Raw genomic sequence first — 16,495 nt, forward strand, 5'->3', positions numbered from 1 at the left:
ATATACAATAACAGGAAGGTGGAATCTGGAGCAGAGCTGGGACTCGAACCCCAGCATTCTAATATGGATAGGATGCAAGCCTCCCAAACAGCATCTTAGCAGCCAGGCCAAATGCTTGCCCTGATCACCCACATTTTAAGAGACAGTGGAGACACATATTTTTTGGTGACAGCCTCAAAAGGAATGGAGCTGTTGAGATAGCCTTGCTTGTTGCAGTTTCACCAGTTCAGTCAAATAGCATGTTATAACCCCAACAAGGAGCCAATGTCATAAGGGAAAAAGCTGAAACTAACTAGACTAGCCTGACACAGAGTCAGTGTTAGGAACAGCCAGTAGTAGCTGAGAATTCCAAAGTTAGGCTCAATCCAAACTAGAGGTAATAGCTAGTGCAGAGTGGAGGCCAGGCAGTGAACCGAGGCCCCCAAGTCATGGCCTATGAACATAACTTGCTTTGGTCAAGGTGACCTACCCTCTTGAAATAGGACTTAGGCTTGCCTTTAAGAGGTAAAGAGAAAATTTACACAGCCAGAACTAGACAAAATATTAGGACCCCTAACAAACAAGCTCAAAATAAAGCAAAATGTTGGTCCAATTTTAAATCCAACAGAGCCACTCTGCAGGGTAAGAAAACCTGACAGAGATTCATAGAAGAAAGGCCAGACTTAGAAGGAACTGGCTTGAGGCCAGCATTTTGGCACAGCAGGTTAAACCACTGCCTAGGACACTGGTAACCTATGTGAATGCCAGCTCCAGTCATGGCCTGTTCTACTTCTGATCCAGCTCCCAGTTAATGTGCCCGGGAAAGTAGACAAAAATAACCCAAGTGCGGCCAGCGCCGTGGCTTAACAGGCTAATCCTCTGCCTTGTGGCGCCGGCACACCAGGTTCTAGTCCCGGTTGGAGCGCCAGATTCTATCTCGGTTGCCCCTCTTCCAGGCCAGCTCTCTGCTATGGCCCGGGAGGGCAGTGGAGGATGGCCCAAGTGCTTGGGCCCTGCACCCACATGGGAGACTGGGAGAGGCGCCTGGCTCCTGGCTTCGGATCAGCACGATGTGCTGGCCGCAGTGGCCATTGGAGGGTGAACCAACGGCAAAAAGGAAGACCTTTCTCTCTGTCTGTCTCTCACTATTCACTCTGCCTGTCAAAAAATAAATAAAATAACCCAAGTGCTTGGGCCCCTGCCACCCATGTGGGAGACCAGGATGGAGGTCTAGGTTCACGGCTTTGGCCTTGCTCAGGCACAGTTAATGTGGCCATTTGGGGAGTGAACCAGAAGATGGAAGATCTGCATATGTGTGTGTTTATGTGTGCATATCTGTAACTCTACCTTTCAAGTAAATAAATAAATCTTTAAAAAAAAAAAAAGCACAAGTGCTCAAGGTTTATCCCTTACAGTAGATCTATAGTTAACCTCATGCCCTTCAACGTGAACCACAGTAATGACAAAGTATCAAAGCATAACAACACATTACTACATGTAACATTATCTCATAGACACAATAATGTCTCCCCTAAGACATCACACTCTCAAATTGGAAGCTATGAGTATGTCACACTACATGGTGAAGGTGAATTAAGGTTGCTAAAGGGGAGATGAGTAATCTGCATTGTCCCAGTCTAATCATATAAGTCTTTAAAAGTAGAAGGCACAATAGTAGAAGAGAATGTCCAACAGATGCTATATTAAATGATTCAACCCACTAGATTAGTCCATTCAACTTTGAAAACAAAGTACCATAGTCTGGGTGACTTAAACAACATAAATTTATTTCTCCAAGTTCTGGAGGCTGGGATGTCCAAAGCCAGGTGCAGGCAGAACCTGGGTCTGGGGAGTCCTCACTTCATGGTTTGCAGAATATTGTCTTTTTTTGTATCTTCACATGGCAGAGTTCATATACAGGCTCTCTGGCTTCCTCCTGCAAGGACACTAATCTCATCATGAGGGCTCCAAACCTCTGACCTAACTACCTCCCAAAGACCTCATCTCCAAATGCCATGACAGTAGAGATAAGATTTCTTTTTGGTTTTTTTTTTTTAAGATTTATTTATTTATTTATTTGAAAGTCAGAGTTACAGAGAGAGAGAGAGAGAGAGGTGTTCCATCCACTGGTTCACTCTCCAGTTGGCCAAAACAGCCGGAGCTATGCCGATCTGAAGCCAGGAGCCAGAAACTTCCTCTGGGTCTCCCACATGGGTGCAGGGGCCCAAGGACTTGGGCCATCTTCTACTACTTTCCCAGGCCATAGCAGAGAGCTGGATTGGAAGTGGAGCAGCCTATACTTGAACTGGCACCCATATGGGATGCCAGCACTGCAGGCAGCAGCTTTACCAGCTAAGCCACAGCACCGGCCCTGGAGATAAGATTTCAACAAATGACATTGGGAGAGACACAAACACTCAGTCCATAAGCCATAATTGCTAGCTTTGAAGATGGAAGCGAACCATGAGCCAAGGAATGTAGACAGCCTCTAGAAGCTGGAACAGGTAAAGAAATGGAGTATACCCTGCAGCCTCCACAGAGGAATGCAGTCTTACTACCATCTTGATTTTAGTCCAGTGAGACCCATATGGAAACTCTGATTCACAGAATTATAAAACAATAAATGTATGTTGTTTTGAATCACTGGGTTTGTGATGATTTTTTACAGCAATAACAGAAAATTAATAGACATTACAATTCAGGAAATGTTTAATCTAGATTATATTTGACTCTTCAGATTCAACAGAACCATAATTTGTCCCAATGACATTTCTTTCACATATAAAAATCAACTAACTGGAGCGGGGAAATTAAGCTGCTGCTGTGACATCAGCATCTCATATCAAAGAACTAGTTTCAGTCCTAGCTACTCTACTTCTGATACAGCTCTCTGCTAATGCACCTGGGAAGGCACCAGATTATAGACAAATACTTGGACCCCTGTCATCCATGTGGAAAACTGGATGGAGTTTCTGCCTTTTGGCTTCAGCCTGGCCCAACTCTGGCTTTTGAGGCCATTTGGGGAGTGAACCAGCAGACTGAAGATACCTGTGTGTGTGTGTGTGTGTATCTCCCTCTCATGTTTGCCTTTTAAATAAATAAATAATACCTTTTTTAAAAAATCAGCTTAAAAGGAACACACATTTGGCACAGCAGTTGACAAACTGTCTGAGACTTCCACATTCCATATTGAAGTGTCTAGGTTCAAGTGCCCACTCTGCCTCTGATCTAACATCCTACTAATGTGCACCCTGGAAGACAGCAGGTGATGACTCAAATGCTTAGGTTCCTGCTACATACATAGGAGACCTGCATGGAGTTCTGGGCTCCTGCCTTTGGCCATACTGAGTTTCAGCTCTTGCAGACATTTGACAAGTGAATCAGCAGATGAAAGATCTCTCTTTTCTCTATGTCTTTCTGCCTTTCAAATAACCTTTTTTATTTTTTTAAGATTTATTTATTTTATCTGAAAGGCAGAGTTACAGAGAAGCAGAGGCAGAGACAGAGAAAGAGAGGCCTTCCATCCACTGGTTCACTCCCCAAATGTTTGCAATTGCTGGAGCTGCATTGTTTCAAAGCCAAGTGCCAGGAGCTTCTTCCAAGTCTCCCACACGAGTGCAGGAGCCCATGTGGGCCATCTTCTACTGCTTTCCAAGGCCACAGCAGAGAGCTGGATCAGAAGTGGAGCACCAGGGACTCAAACCCGTGCCCACATGGGATGCCAGCACTGCAGCGGCAGCTTTACCTGCTATGCTACAACACTGGCCCCTCAAATATTCTTTATTTTTTTAAATTTTTTTTGAAAGGCAGAGTTAGACAGTGAGAGAGAGAGAGACAGAGAGAAAGGCCTTCCTTTTTCCATTGATTCACCCCCCAAGTAGCCGCTATGGCCGGTGCGTTGCAGCCAGCGCGCTGCGCCGATCCAAAGCCAGGAGCCAGGTGCTTCCTCCTGGTCTCCCATGTGGGTACAGGGCCCAAGCACTTGGGCCATCCTCCACTGCGTTCTCGGGCCACAGCAGAGAGCTGGACTGGAAGAGGAGCAACTGGGACAGAATCCGGCGCCCCAACCAGGACTAGAACCCCGGGTATCAGCGCCAAAGGCAGAAGATTAGCCTAATGAGCCGCGGCACCAGCCTCAAATATTCTTTAAAAAATTGTTTAAATCAACTCATCTTTGAAAAGTATAAATACTTTGAACAGAGATGTATACATTATTGGAGGACAGAAAATGCATGTTCACTTTTTCTTCATTCCCTAGAGTTGTGGTCAAACATAGAGATCAGAACCAAAGCCCAGCACATGGCTGCTGGAGCCTGCTCTCAATTTTCGTTCTGGAACCTTAAGTTATGCTCATGGTCATATGTGGACCTTCAACAAAAACTAACATCCCCTACTCTGGGAAAGTAGATAGCTGATGTGTATTCAGAGAGTAGTAAAGAAATAAAAGAAGGTCAAATAAATTCTTACATGAAACACATTGGCATGTATATACCACCCTACCACGTCGTCAAATATTTCTAACTGCAGAATGTATCAGTAACTCACATAAACAGCATCCCAGAATTTAAAATGCTGTAGAGCATCACAGTGCTATCATTCTATCAGCACACCTCAGCCTCAGTCATAAGGGTGGCAAATGAATCATAACAGAGTTTCAAATGCCGAGAAGGAAAGATCATTCACAGCAGGAAACACCCTGCTATCTCCAAACGCTTCCCTATCCCTGCCTTGGCCACTGTAGCAGCCAGGTGTACAGTAACATCACCTTCCAGGCATTTCCCTACCAAGTTAGACCAAGTTAAATCTCTTTCCAGTGAAGGGAGGGCGTTGTTCTGGTTCAGTCATTGTTCTCCAAATGTCATACTGGTCAAGGTTTCATCTATAAATTTCTAGCTTCTGCTGTTAGAGTCTGTAGTTGAAAGATGTGTGAAAATCTTTTGACAGAACATTTAGCATACTTACTCCTTTTCTCCTTTCTTGACCTGGTTTTTGTCCTACCACTTTTTGATATCTACTGTCTTTTCCAAGTCAGTTTCTCTAGGGACAGGCGGTCGTTCTAAAGCAGCAGCATTCTCAATAAAATACATAAGCTATTGGAAGATCTTACCATAGGTTAACCATAGGTTAATTTATCTTAAATTAGTTACTTTTTTAAAAGATTTATTTATTTATTTGAAAGAGTTACACAGAGAGAGGAGACAGGAGAGAGGTGAGAGGTGAGAGGAGAGAGAGAGAGAGAGAGAGAGAGAGAGAGAGAGGTCTTGCATCCGATAGTTCACTCCCCAATTGGCCGCAATGGCCAGCCGGAGCTGTGCAGATCCGAAGCCAGGAGCCAGGAGCTTCTTCTGGGTCTCCCATGTGGGTGCAGAGACCCAAGGACTTGGGCCATCTTCTACTGCTTTCCCAGGCCATAGCAGAGAGCTGGACTGGAAGTGGAGCAGCTGGGTCTCAAACCAGCACCCATATGGGATGCTGGCACTTCAGGCCAGGACGTTAACCTGCTGCGTCACAGTGCCGGCCCCAAATTAGTTACTTTTTGAAGTTTGAAAGAATTGTTTCAAAAGAAGAGCAAAAAGTATGGAAGCCTGAAAACATGTTAAAAAGAAAAAAAAGTCTAATGAGAAAGGGAGCAGGAAATAATGAAAAAAAGAATTCAAACAATTCACAACTGTCTTATCCTTTAGCAGTTCTTTGTTTCAAATGTCATAAATCATACATACATACATACATACACACACACATATGCATACATACATACAGAGATCAACTATACTGTGTGGACTTGGGGGCCTGTAAAAAACATGCAAGTGTGTATTCTGCTGTCTTCCTTATCAGGGATGATCAGAAGATGCACTAATCTTTCTTGTGCTTGGTTCTACTTCCAGTATTCTTAGTACGGAATATTTATTTTTCCATCTTTTCTTTGAACAATTAATTTCTGCCATTTGAAATTTGGATGGCTTTTAAAATGCTACTTTCAAACACTATGATGAGTAGAAGTACCACGAGTGAGCATCCTTTCCTTCCTTGGAGGGTAAGCTTTCAGTCTGTCAGTGTTGACCATGACGGTAGCTGTGGGCTTTGCACAAGTAGCTTTTAGTACATTGAGCTAGTTCCTCTCTTGAGAACATTTATCATGAAAGGGTATAGAATTGGGTCAAACAATTTTTCTGCAAATATTGATGATATGATTCTTACCTATTCTTACCTATGATCCTATTATTCTGGTGTGTCACATTTCTTTTTGTGTATGGAATCATTCTTGCTTCCAACAGATAAATCCCACTCAGTATTGTGCTATTGAATTCAGTTTATTAGGACTTTGCTGAAGGTGCCTGCATCTATATGCATCTGAAATATTCAACTATAGTTTTCTTTCTGTGACATCTTTGCCTGGCTTTCAGTATCAAGGTAATATTGGCCTCATAAAATGAATTTGCAAGTGTTCCCTCTCCTTCAGGTTTTTTTTTTTTCATGGTAACTTTTAGAAGAATCAAGTATTAATTAATGTTTGGTACAATTCACCAATGCACTGGAACTACATAAAACAATTAGTCAAGAAGCAGAAATAAGAAGGCATCCAAATCAAAAAGGAAGAAATGAAATTGCCTCTATTTATAGATGATTTGGTCTTAAATTATAAAGCCCTATAGACTCCAGTGACAACTGGTTGGTAAATTCCATGAAGTAATAAATCCCATAAAGCTGCAGTATGAAGCAAGCACATGGAGAAATTGGAACTCTTGATACACTACTGGTAGAACTGCAGAAATGGTACAGTCACTATGGAAAGAGGTACGGAGGTTCTTCTAAAAATTAAAAATAGGGCCACCTGAAGACCAACTGAGTATGTATCTAAAAGAATTGATATCAAGATCTCAAAGAGAGATTAGCACTATGTTCAGTATAGTACTACTCACAATAATCAAGACAGAAACAACCTAAATGTCCACAGATAAATAAGAAAATGTTGTCGATACTTACAATGAAACTTTATCCAACCTTAGAAAGGAAGGAAATTCTGTGACAATATGGAAAACCCTTGAAGACACTATGCAAGATTCATTGGCGTCAAAGACCTCCGGCCAGAGTGGCATGGCGGCTTCCAAGAGAGGAAAAAACCCAAAGTGGCCGGTAGTAGTCAGGTTTTTAAGTACACTTTGGGAAAGAAACTGTCAGTCAATAAGGTGGGGACAAACCCAACAAAAAAGACCTGATTTACAATCCTTTATCCTGTCTGGCTTGCTCAGGATAAAACAGAATAGCCATCACAAGGGTGGGATACCTAATTTGTTTTCACAATAAACTGGGAGCTCAGAAGGGTGGGGTCACCAATCCCTTGCTATTCAAAGAAACAGTTTTATAAAAAATTTAAACAGAACCTAATTGATTCAGTCTTTATCTTATCTGCATCAGAACTTACTCTACATACAGAGCAAGCACATGGCATAGCAGTTAGGATCCCACTTTAGATACCTGCATCCAACATCACAGTACCTGCCTGCTCAAGTCTTGGCTTACCCCCCACTCCAGCTTCCTGCGAACACGTATCCTAGAAGGCAATGGTGATGGCTCCAGTACTCTGGTCCCTGCCGCACACGTGGCAGATTTGAATTCACTTCTGAGCTCCTGGCTTCAGCCTGGCCCAGCCATAGCTGTTTTAGTCATTTGGGCATTTGGGGAGTAAACCAGCAAATGGGAGATCTCCCACTCTCTTTTTTTCAAATAAATAAATTTTTAAAAAGAAATTATTCTACATACAAATAGCCATATAAATTACTAAGGCATTCACACACACACACACACATATACACACAGTTCATGGAAATGGAATCAAAGCATAAGTTTATTTTTGTGCAAAACCTCTTTGAAATCCATGTACTTGGGGGCAGGCACTGTGTCATAGCAGGTAAAATCACCGCCTGCAGTGCCGGCATCCCATATGGGCACCAGTTCAAGTCCCGGCTACTCCACTTCCAATCCAGCTCTCTGTTATGGCCTGGGGAAGCAGTAGAGGATGGCTCAAGTCCTTGAACCCCTGCACCCGTGTGGAAGACCCAGAAGAAGCTCCTGGCTCCTGGCTTCAGATCGGTGCAGCTCTGGCCATTGTAGCCAACTGGAGAGTGAACCAGAGAGAGAGAAGACCTCTCTCTCTCTCTCTCTCTACCTCTCCTTCTCTCTCCATGTAACTCTGACCTTCAAATAAATAAATAAATTTTAAAAAAAGAAATCCATGTACTACATATGATAAAAATATAATATTCAAAGTAATATATACTTTTTAAGAATATATAAAAAATATTCAACTAACACTTAGCCAACTTCAAATATGAAGCCAAAAAATAGGAGGATGAGTCTTGTGAAATGTGTATAAAAACCAAATGTACATGTTTATACATATATTTATACAATAAAACCTCATTAATTCCCATTCCACACATTTTAAATTTATAATTAGTCTAATGTTCTTGGCACTATATATAAGATGAAATTCTAATTAGGTGAAATGCTAGTGTAAACAAAAGAAACATTTATACATAAAAAGCTAACAGCTTTTAAGTATCATTTTAGTAGTTCTTATAGTCAAAGAAAAAAATCTAAATATTGTAATCCATAAGCTGTATACTGGAAATTTATATTCATTAAATAAAAGTTAAAAAAATAAAATAAAATAAAATAAAAAATGAAATGCTTTGGTGCAAAAAAAAAAATCTAAATATAGTAACATTAGGCACCACCAAGATAAAATAAGTGTTCTTATCACTATAACCAATATTTTTAAAGTTATTTATTTATTTGAAAGGCAGAGTGATAGAGACAGAGAAAAAGAGAGCAAAAGAGATCTTCCAGCTACTGGTTCACTCCTCCAAATGGCTGCAACAGCCAGGGCTAGGGCTGGCCAAAGCCAGGAGACTGGAATTCCATCTGGGCCTCTAAGCAAAGGCCCAAACACTTGGGCCATCATCTGCTCCTTTCTCAGGTGCATCAGCAAGGAGCTGGTATGGAAGTGGAGCAGCCTATACATAAAGCCAGAGTTGCAAGCAATAGCTTAACCTGCTGTGCCACGATGCTGGCCCCTGTAACTGATATTCTAAAATGATTTCCTAGGCATCGTCATTCTTCACAGGCAGAGGATAATGGTATAGATGGTACTATATACAAAGATTCTGAAGCTAGAGCCTTGAGTTCAAACCTGGTTCTGCTGCTGTGGGCTTTGTATGAACTTGAGGAAGCTATCTAAAAATTCTGTAGTTCCATCATGTATAAAAATATTAATAATAATGCCAATGTTGGTGCCACAATAATGAATAGCAACCCCTACTTCCCCACTAGAGCTCTGAATCAGCTGGGAGATAGCAAGCAGCTGCCAGATGGAGACCAAAACAATACCTTTATTCTAAGGACAGGACAAAGAACATGACTTTAGGTCTATTAAACCTTCCACTGGGCATACTTGTCTTCCTGGCCTCAGGCAACACTCAAAGCCCAGGGCCTGCACAGGGAAGTAGAACACTCACCTGTGCGGACAAACAGGGAGGCAAGGTAAGAAAGGGTTGGGCAGGTGTGCCTAGTTCCTGGGCACCGCTTTTCCTTAAGGAACCCACTCCATATCCTCGGAGAGTAAGGAGTAAGATGAGGGGCTGAGTAGTTAAAAACAGTCCTCTTTGGGGCCAACGCTGTGGCGCAGGGGTTGACGCCTTAGCCTGAGGCACCGGCATCCCATATTGGCACTGGTTCTAGTCCTGGCTGCTCTACTTCTGATCCAGCTCTCTGCTATGGCCTGGGAAAGTAGTGGAAGATGGCCCAAGTCCTTGGGCCCTTGCACCCACGTGGGAGACCCAGAGGAGGCTACTGGCTCCTGGCTTCGGATTGGCGCAGCTCCAGCCATTGTGGGAGTGAGCCATTGGATGGAAGACCTCTCTCTCTGCCTTTCCTCTCTTTGTGTAACTCTGACTTTCAAATAAGTACATTAATTTAAAAAAAAAAAAAAACAGTCCTCTTTGTGAAAGATTCGGGAGTCAAGAAGAAGTGTTGTGAGGTTTCTCTTTGCTTTACTGAATAATTACATGAGATGGTGCATGTAGAGTATGCTCCACACATTGCAAATGTTGAATAATTACCTGTTTTCACGATGTATGTTAATCACTATACCGTTATCAAGATCTTAAGGAATATGATTGGGCCCATGACACATTCCAAAAGTTATCTTGTCATGGTCTCAAGATCAGAACTACATTTAATTTTTAAGTTCTAGATTCTGATTTTATCTTACTAAGCTATTCACCCTCAAACTTTGGGCAAATCAGTAGGTGATGTGTAATCATTTGTCCTTTTGTCTGAAATCATATTCTGAAAAAGTGACTTCTCCACTCGATGCTGTTGCTCATACATGCAGGTGTGGATGGGCTCCTAATTGGACACTTATAGCCCTGGTCTGGGTTTTCACTCCTGACTCAGCACAGTAGGGGTCTACACCAAATCCCTTCACTCTGGCAAACTGGGGCTCAGTACCCCAGCCGAACAGAGATGCTTTTCTTCTGATCAGACACGATTTTCCAGTCTTTCTCTTTTGAGAGCCCAATATTTGTTTATATTCTTTCTTCCTCCCACCCTTCTTTTTCACTTAATTTTGATGTATTTATTTGAGAGTTGGAGAGAGCTCCCAGTCCACTGGCTCCCTCCCTGAAATGTATGGTCAGAACTGGGCCAGGCCAAAGCCTGGAGCTGGGAACTCCATGCAGGTCTCCCACCTGGGTGGCAGGAGCGCAATTGCTCGAGTCGTCACTGCTGCTGCAAGGTTCTACATTAGCAGGAAGCTGGAGTCGGGAGCCTGAGCTTGGAATCGAACTCAGGCACTCGCCCGTCTCACGTGGGCATCTCAACCTCCAGGTCAACCCCCACCTTTCTAATGGATGTAAATCTTTTGTGTTGTGACCTTAAGTTAAATGTTCACCGAATTACGTTGAGTTGAAAACCAAAATTCTGACCAGGACACGATTTGTTTTCTGCACCACACTATAAACCACACTGTTTCATCTGGGTTGTCTTGTGATGACTCCATTTTGCAGAAGTCAACGGAGGGGTAAACAGGTACCTTCCCCAGAGGTATAAATATTAGAACAACAGTTTGTCAGCCAGGTGCTGATGAAGAGGTGGCACGAACAAGTCTCGCATCTCTCCTGCCAGGTGCTTCGAGCGCCGGTCCTCGTCTGAGTGTTCCCCCTCCACAGCCTGTCAGCTTCTGCTGGCATCGATTTCTTCCACTGCTGGATGCCTGAATGGCTGATAGAGTTAAGCGAGTGCAGGTTCCTTGTTTTTCACCATGTTCCCCTTGGGTGCTTCGGCAACACGAGGCAATTTATCGTGCCTTTTGTGCAGCAGTGCATAGACTTTTTACAGTATGAATGTAGGCTTTTCCTTCCTGTTCAAATAAATAAATAAATAAATAAGAAATTCTCAAGTTCACAACATTAAAAGCCCTGACTGAGATAGCTGGGCCAGCAGTATCAGCAAACCCAAATAACTCAGGCCACAGACCACCCCCCCTTACTTTTTTTTCCCCCTCTTGCTTCATCTGCCCTGGGAGAAAGACCCAGTTACAAAGGTTTGTGGATTTTTCTAATGATGTTGCCTCCACAGAGATTATATTCAGCTCCTTAGCAAGAAAAACGCCAGTGCAATGAGCGGCTCTGGGGGAACATTAGCCATTTGTGCAGTGTTTCAGAAGAAGCCATTGTGGGCCTCACTAGCCTCCACACAGAGCTTCCTTGTAGAATGTGAATGCCTCTCAACCCTTTGGAACACACTTAAGATTGCAGTCCACAATGACACCCTCACAGGGAGGCCTTTGTGCATTCTCAACCAGAAGATGTCACGGTGGCAACGATAAGGCCGTGGGTCTCTCCTCATCGTTCTTCTCTGCTGACCTCCAGCTGGTGAGCTGTCATTTTTCTTTAGTCTTCAAGAATGTTCTTGGCTATACTTCTAAAAAAACTTGCTGCCAAAATGAAGAAGTGGACAGCTGCAAGGAAGTTAGTCATTTCCTAGGTGACATTCTAATAAGAAACCCATTTCTGGATAATAGCCCAGTTGGAACAAATGCTCCACTATCCTTTGTGGTCAGGAAGCCACGTGTCCAAATTAATCATATTTTCGGGCGCCTTGTATACCCTAATGTTTACTGTAACGACAGTGCTGCACCTTCAGGGATGATCAATTTGTCAAGAACTAGAAATAGCTAATTATAAAGCCAAGAGGAATAGTATTTAGTCTTTCAATGACTGAAGCATTCGCCTAGAATTTTGCAGGTATTTCTTAGAAATAGGAGCAGCTGTTAGTTTCCAGCTGATATAAAAACCATGCAGGTAAATAAGGTTAGGGTTAACAGAAAGCCAGAAAACAGAATTTATTATTGCACTGAAGCATTAATGCAGAACATAATGGTCACATCTTTCCAATGAAACCAACAAAACCTGAAGTATTTTAATGGCTTAAATGAAATTGACTAAAGTTTGGGAGCTTTCCTCTTTTAAAAATAGACCAAAGCTGCCAAGTAGAAATTTAGATAGAAGAGAAGAAACAGATTTTGATAATACATCGTCAGAAGATAAAACATTTGTTATGCCTGGCCATCTAATGTTTGTAAAGCTTTTAAATGCAATTGTGTTTTTTTCAAATCCTACTATACAGCCATCTATATTTTCAAGACAAATTTGAAGGGGACCAAATCTTTCACATTAAGAACAGACCAACAAGAAATGGGTGAAGAACCCCTACACATTACAGTGCCCTGTAGCCAGGAAGAGAGCAGGAAAATCCTTGCTGGGTGGGCCTCAATCTTTTTCCCTAGGGCCCTAAAAGCCCTGACCTCCTTAGCTGGGTTTTAAGATGTCTCTAAGCAGTCAACTCTCTTTAATAATAGGAAGTAAGTACTGTGTTTCAAAACTTGTTTTTGTAGCTTTCAGCAAAATAGTCACTGCATAAAGTACAGATTAGTTCAGTTTGTCCTCCCAGATTCCTCACTTACAATTTGATTTAGGCATCACATTCTTTGAAAATAGGGAAAAGAGGCATTCCTGTTCTGCTGTGGCTTTAGGATGTTAACTCTACATCTTCTCCTTTTGTCCCTATTTATAATTCACAGTCTCCAGCAAGAGAAACTTGTAAGCATCAGTCTACAGAGCCAATGTTGTGGCACAGCAGGCTAAGCCGCTGCCTGCAATGCCAGCATCTCATATGGGTGCTGGTTTGAATCCCAGCAGCTCCACTTCCTATCCAGGTCCCTGTTAATGTGCCTGGGAAAACAGTGGAGAATGGCCCAGGAATGGCCTGAGGCCCCCACCCACCCACCCACATGGGAGATCCAAAAGAAGCTCCTGGCTCCTGGCTGAGGACTGGTCCAGCTCCAGCTGTTGTAGCCAACTGGGGAGTGAGCCAGCAGATAGAACTCTCTCTGACTCTCCCTCTCTCTGTAACTCTGCCTTTCAAATAAATAAATCTTAAAAAACAAGAAGAGTCAGTCTATCCTCAAGGCAAAAAGGACTTGAGAAAAGATGTCTTTATTGATGACACCATCCCACAAACATCCTGGTTCTGGTGAAGTTCTTACAATGTTGAATAACCTGTCCAAGCTCGTGTTGCTTGGTGATTTCTATTTGGCTGAAATTGCAATACAAGGAATCTTCAAAACTTAATGAATATGTGTGTTATGAAAAAACTGCAGGGGCCAAGGCTGTTATATAGAGATTAAGCCACAGTTTGGAACATCATCATCCCATATCAGAGTGCTGGGTGGAGTTCCAGCTCCCCCACTTCCAACCCAGATTCCTGCTAATGCACACCCTGAGAGGCAGCAGAAGATGGCACAAGTACCTGGGTCCATACCATCCATGTGGGAGACCCAGATGGAGCTCCTGCTCCTGGCTTCAGACTAGCCCAGCCCTAGATGTTGTAGCTCCTTGAAAAGCAAACCAGAGGATGGAAGCTCGCTCTCGCTCTCTCTCTCACTCTCTCTCTCTCTCTCACACACACACACACAATCTCTCTCTCTCTCACACTCTTGGTCTCACTCTCTATATCACTCTAGCTTTCAATTTGTTTTAAATGCAATGCATAGGCTGTAAGTATGAAATACATGAAATCTATTCCCTTTATATTTATCAATTAATTACATTTTAAAAATTCATGGAGCCAACACTGTGGCAGACGGCTAAACCACTGCCTGTGTCACCGGCATCTCATATGAGCACCAGTTTGAGTCCTGGCTGCTCTGCTTCCAACAAAGCTCCATGATAGTACCCCTGGACCCAGAAGAAACTCCTGGCTCCTGGCTTCTGCCTGGCCCGGCCCTGGTCATCATAGCCATTTGAAAAGTGAATAAGCAGATGGAAAGTCTCCCTTACTCTCTCTGTCTCTTCTTCTCTCTCTGTAACTCTATCTTTCAAATAAATAAATCTTTAAAAACAACAAAAAGCAGGGGCTGGCACTTTGGCACAGCAGATTAAGCTGCCATCTATAGTGTCGGCATCCCATATGGGCACAGGTTTTGAGCTCCAGCTAATCCACTTCCAATCCATCTCCCTGCTAATGCACCTGAGAAAGCAGCAGAAAATGGGCCAAGTCTTGGGCCCCTGCACCCACACAGGAGACCCGAAAGAAGCTCCTGGCTACTGGCTTTGGCCTGGCCATTTGGGAAGAGAACCCGCAGACAGATCTCTCTCTCTCTCTCTGTCTCTCTGTCTCTCCTCTCTTTCTGTAATTCTGACTTTCAAATAAATAGTTTATTTAAAAAAAATGCTTAGATTTCAAAGGGTTTTTTCCACCAAAGTAAATTTATCTTTTAGGTCCACTTTTCATAAACTTTTTAGAAGTATCCTCACATAAGTTATTCTTCAAGTGACTCTCATTTGTAAAAGAAAATTTTTTCTTTTTCTTGATAATAATTTTCTCAAAGATAAGAATTAGTATGTTAAAAAGCATTGATAATTTTTTCTAATATTCCAAGTAATCCGTGGAGGTTTTTTCCAAACTACAGTTTGGATTCAAAGATTTTCCGAGGCCGGTGCTGCAGCGTAGTGGATAAAGCCACCTCCTACAGTGCCAGGATTCCATATGGGCACCAGTTCAAGTCCTGGCTGCTTCACTTCTGATCCGCTCTCTGCTATGGCCTGGGAAAGCAATGGAAGATGGCCCAAGTCTTTGGGTCCCTGCACCCACTTGAGAAGACCCAGAAGGAGCTCCTGGCTCCTGGCTTCAGATCGCTGCAGTTCTAGCCATTGCAGCCAATTGGGGAGTGAACTAATTGGGGAGTGGATGGAAGACCTCTTTCTCTTCTGCCTCTCCTTCTCTCTCTGTGTAGCTCTTTCAAATAAATAAAATAAATCTTCAAAGATTTTCCATGTGACATCAAATGAATTTTTTTTTGTCATGGAAGCCACACGTTTTTAAAATATACAGATCAGGGGGCCAGTGCAGTGGCATAGCGGGTAAAGTCACCCCCTGTAGTGCCGGCTTCCCATAGGGGCACCAATTAGAGTCCCAGCTGCTCCACTTCCTATCCAGCTCTCTGCTATGGCCTGGGAAAGCAGTAGAAGATGGCCCAACTCCTTGGGCCACTGCCCCCGCATGGGAGACTTGGAAGAAGCTCCAAGCTCTTGGCTTCGGATTGGTGCAGCTCCGACTGTTGCAGCCAGCTGAGGAGTGAACCAGCGGATGGAAGATCTCCTTCTCTCTCTGCCTTGCCTTCTCTCTGTGTAATTCAACTTTGAAATAAAATAAATAAATCTTTTTTAAAAATACACAGATCAGAGGCTGGCATTGTGCTGCAGTGGGTTAAGCTGCCACTTGCAATGCCAGCCTCCCACACCAGAGCACAAGTTCAGTTCACGTCCTGGTTATTCTGCTTCAAATCCAGCTCCCTGCTAACGGCTTCTGGCTTTGGTCTCACCCAGACCTGGCCGTTGCAGCCATCTGTGCAATGAACCAGTGGATGGAAGGTCTCTCTCTCTCTCTCTAGCTCTCCATGTGTGTCACTATGCCTCTCAAAAAAAATAATAATAAAATAAAATACAGAGATTACCACTAGACAAAACTTCTGAGATCACACTGGCTACTGAGTGCTGAGAGACACCGGCAAAATGGAGATTTGGAAACATTTTTAGATCACCAACTTCACTTTTTTCAAGATTTCTAAGTACCTGTAATCTGCAAACTAGTTGTTCCAAAACAGTTTTTGTTAAATGTCACCTAAATGTGGGCCAGCACTGGCACAGTAGGGTAATCCTCCGCCCCTCAGTGCCAGCATCCCATTTGGGCGCTGATTCTAGTCCCAGCTGCCCCTCTTCCAATCCAGCTCTCTGCTGTGGCCTGGGAACATAGTAGAAGATGGCCCAAGTGCTTGGGCCCCTGCACCCATATGGGAGACCTGGAAGAAGCACCTGGCTCCTGGCTTCGGATCGGTGCAGCTCCAGCTGTTGCAGCCATCTGGGGAGTGAACCAACAGAAAGAAGACCTTTCT

General features: G+C 43.2%; 2 protein-coding genes across 2 annotated transcripts in view; one reads left to right on the plus strand and one right to left on the minus strand.

Moving 5' to 3' along the window:
* LHFPL3 (LHFPL tetraspan subfamily member 3) overlaps positions 1–16,495 on the plus strand; it is a 579,616-nt gene that overhangs the window by 400,118 nt on the left and 163,003 nt on the right. The gene's annotated exons all lie outside the window — the stretch shown is intronic.
* Positions 8,723–16,495, minus strand: part of LOC133775431 (uncharacterized) — a 274,170-nt gene continuing 266,397 nt past the window's right edge. The window contains exon 3 of the transcript XR_009868290.1: positions 8,723–11,401. The gene's annotated coding sequence lies outside the window, so the exon portion shown is untranslated. The remainder of the gene's footprint in view (positions 11,402–16,495) is intronic.

Source organism: Lepus europaeus, chromosome 1 (genome assembly GCF_033115175.1).
Source record: "Lepus europaeus isolate LE1 chromosome 1, mLepTim1.pri, whole genome shotgun sequence".
Lineage (NCBI taxonomy): Eukaryota > Metazoa > Chordata > Mammalia > Lagomorpha > Leporidae > Lepus > Lepus europaeus.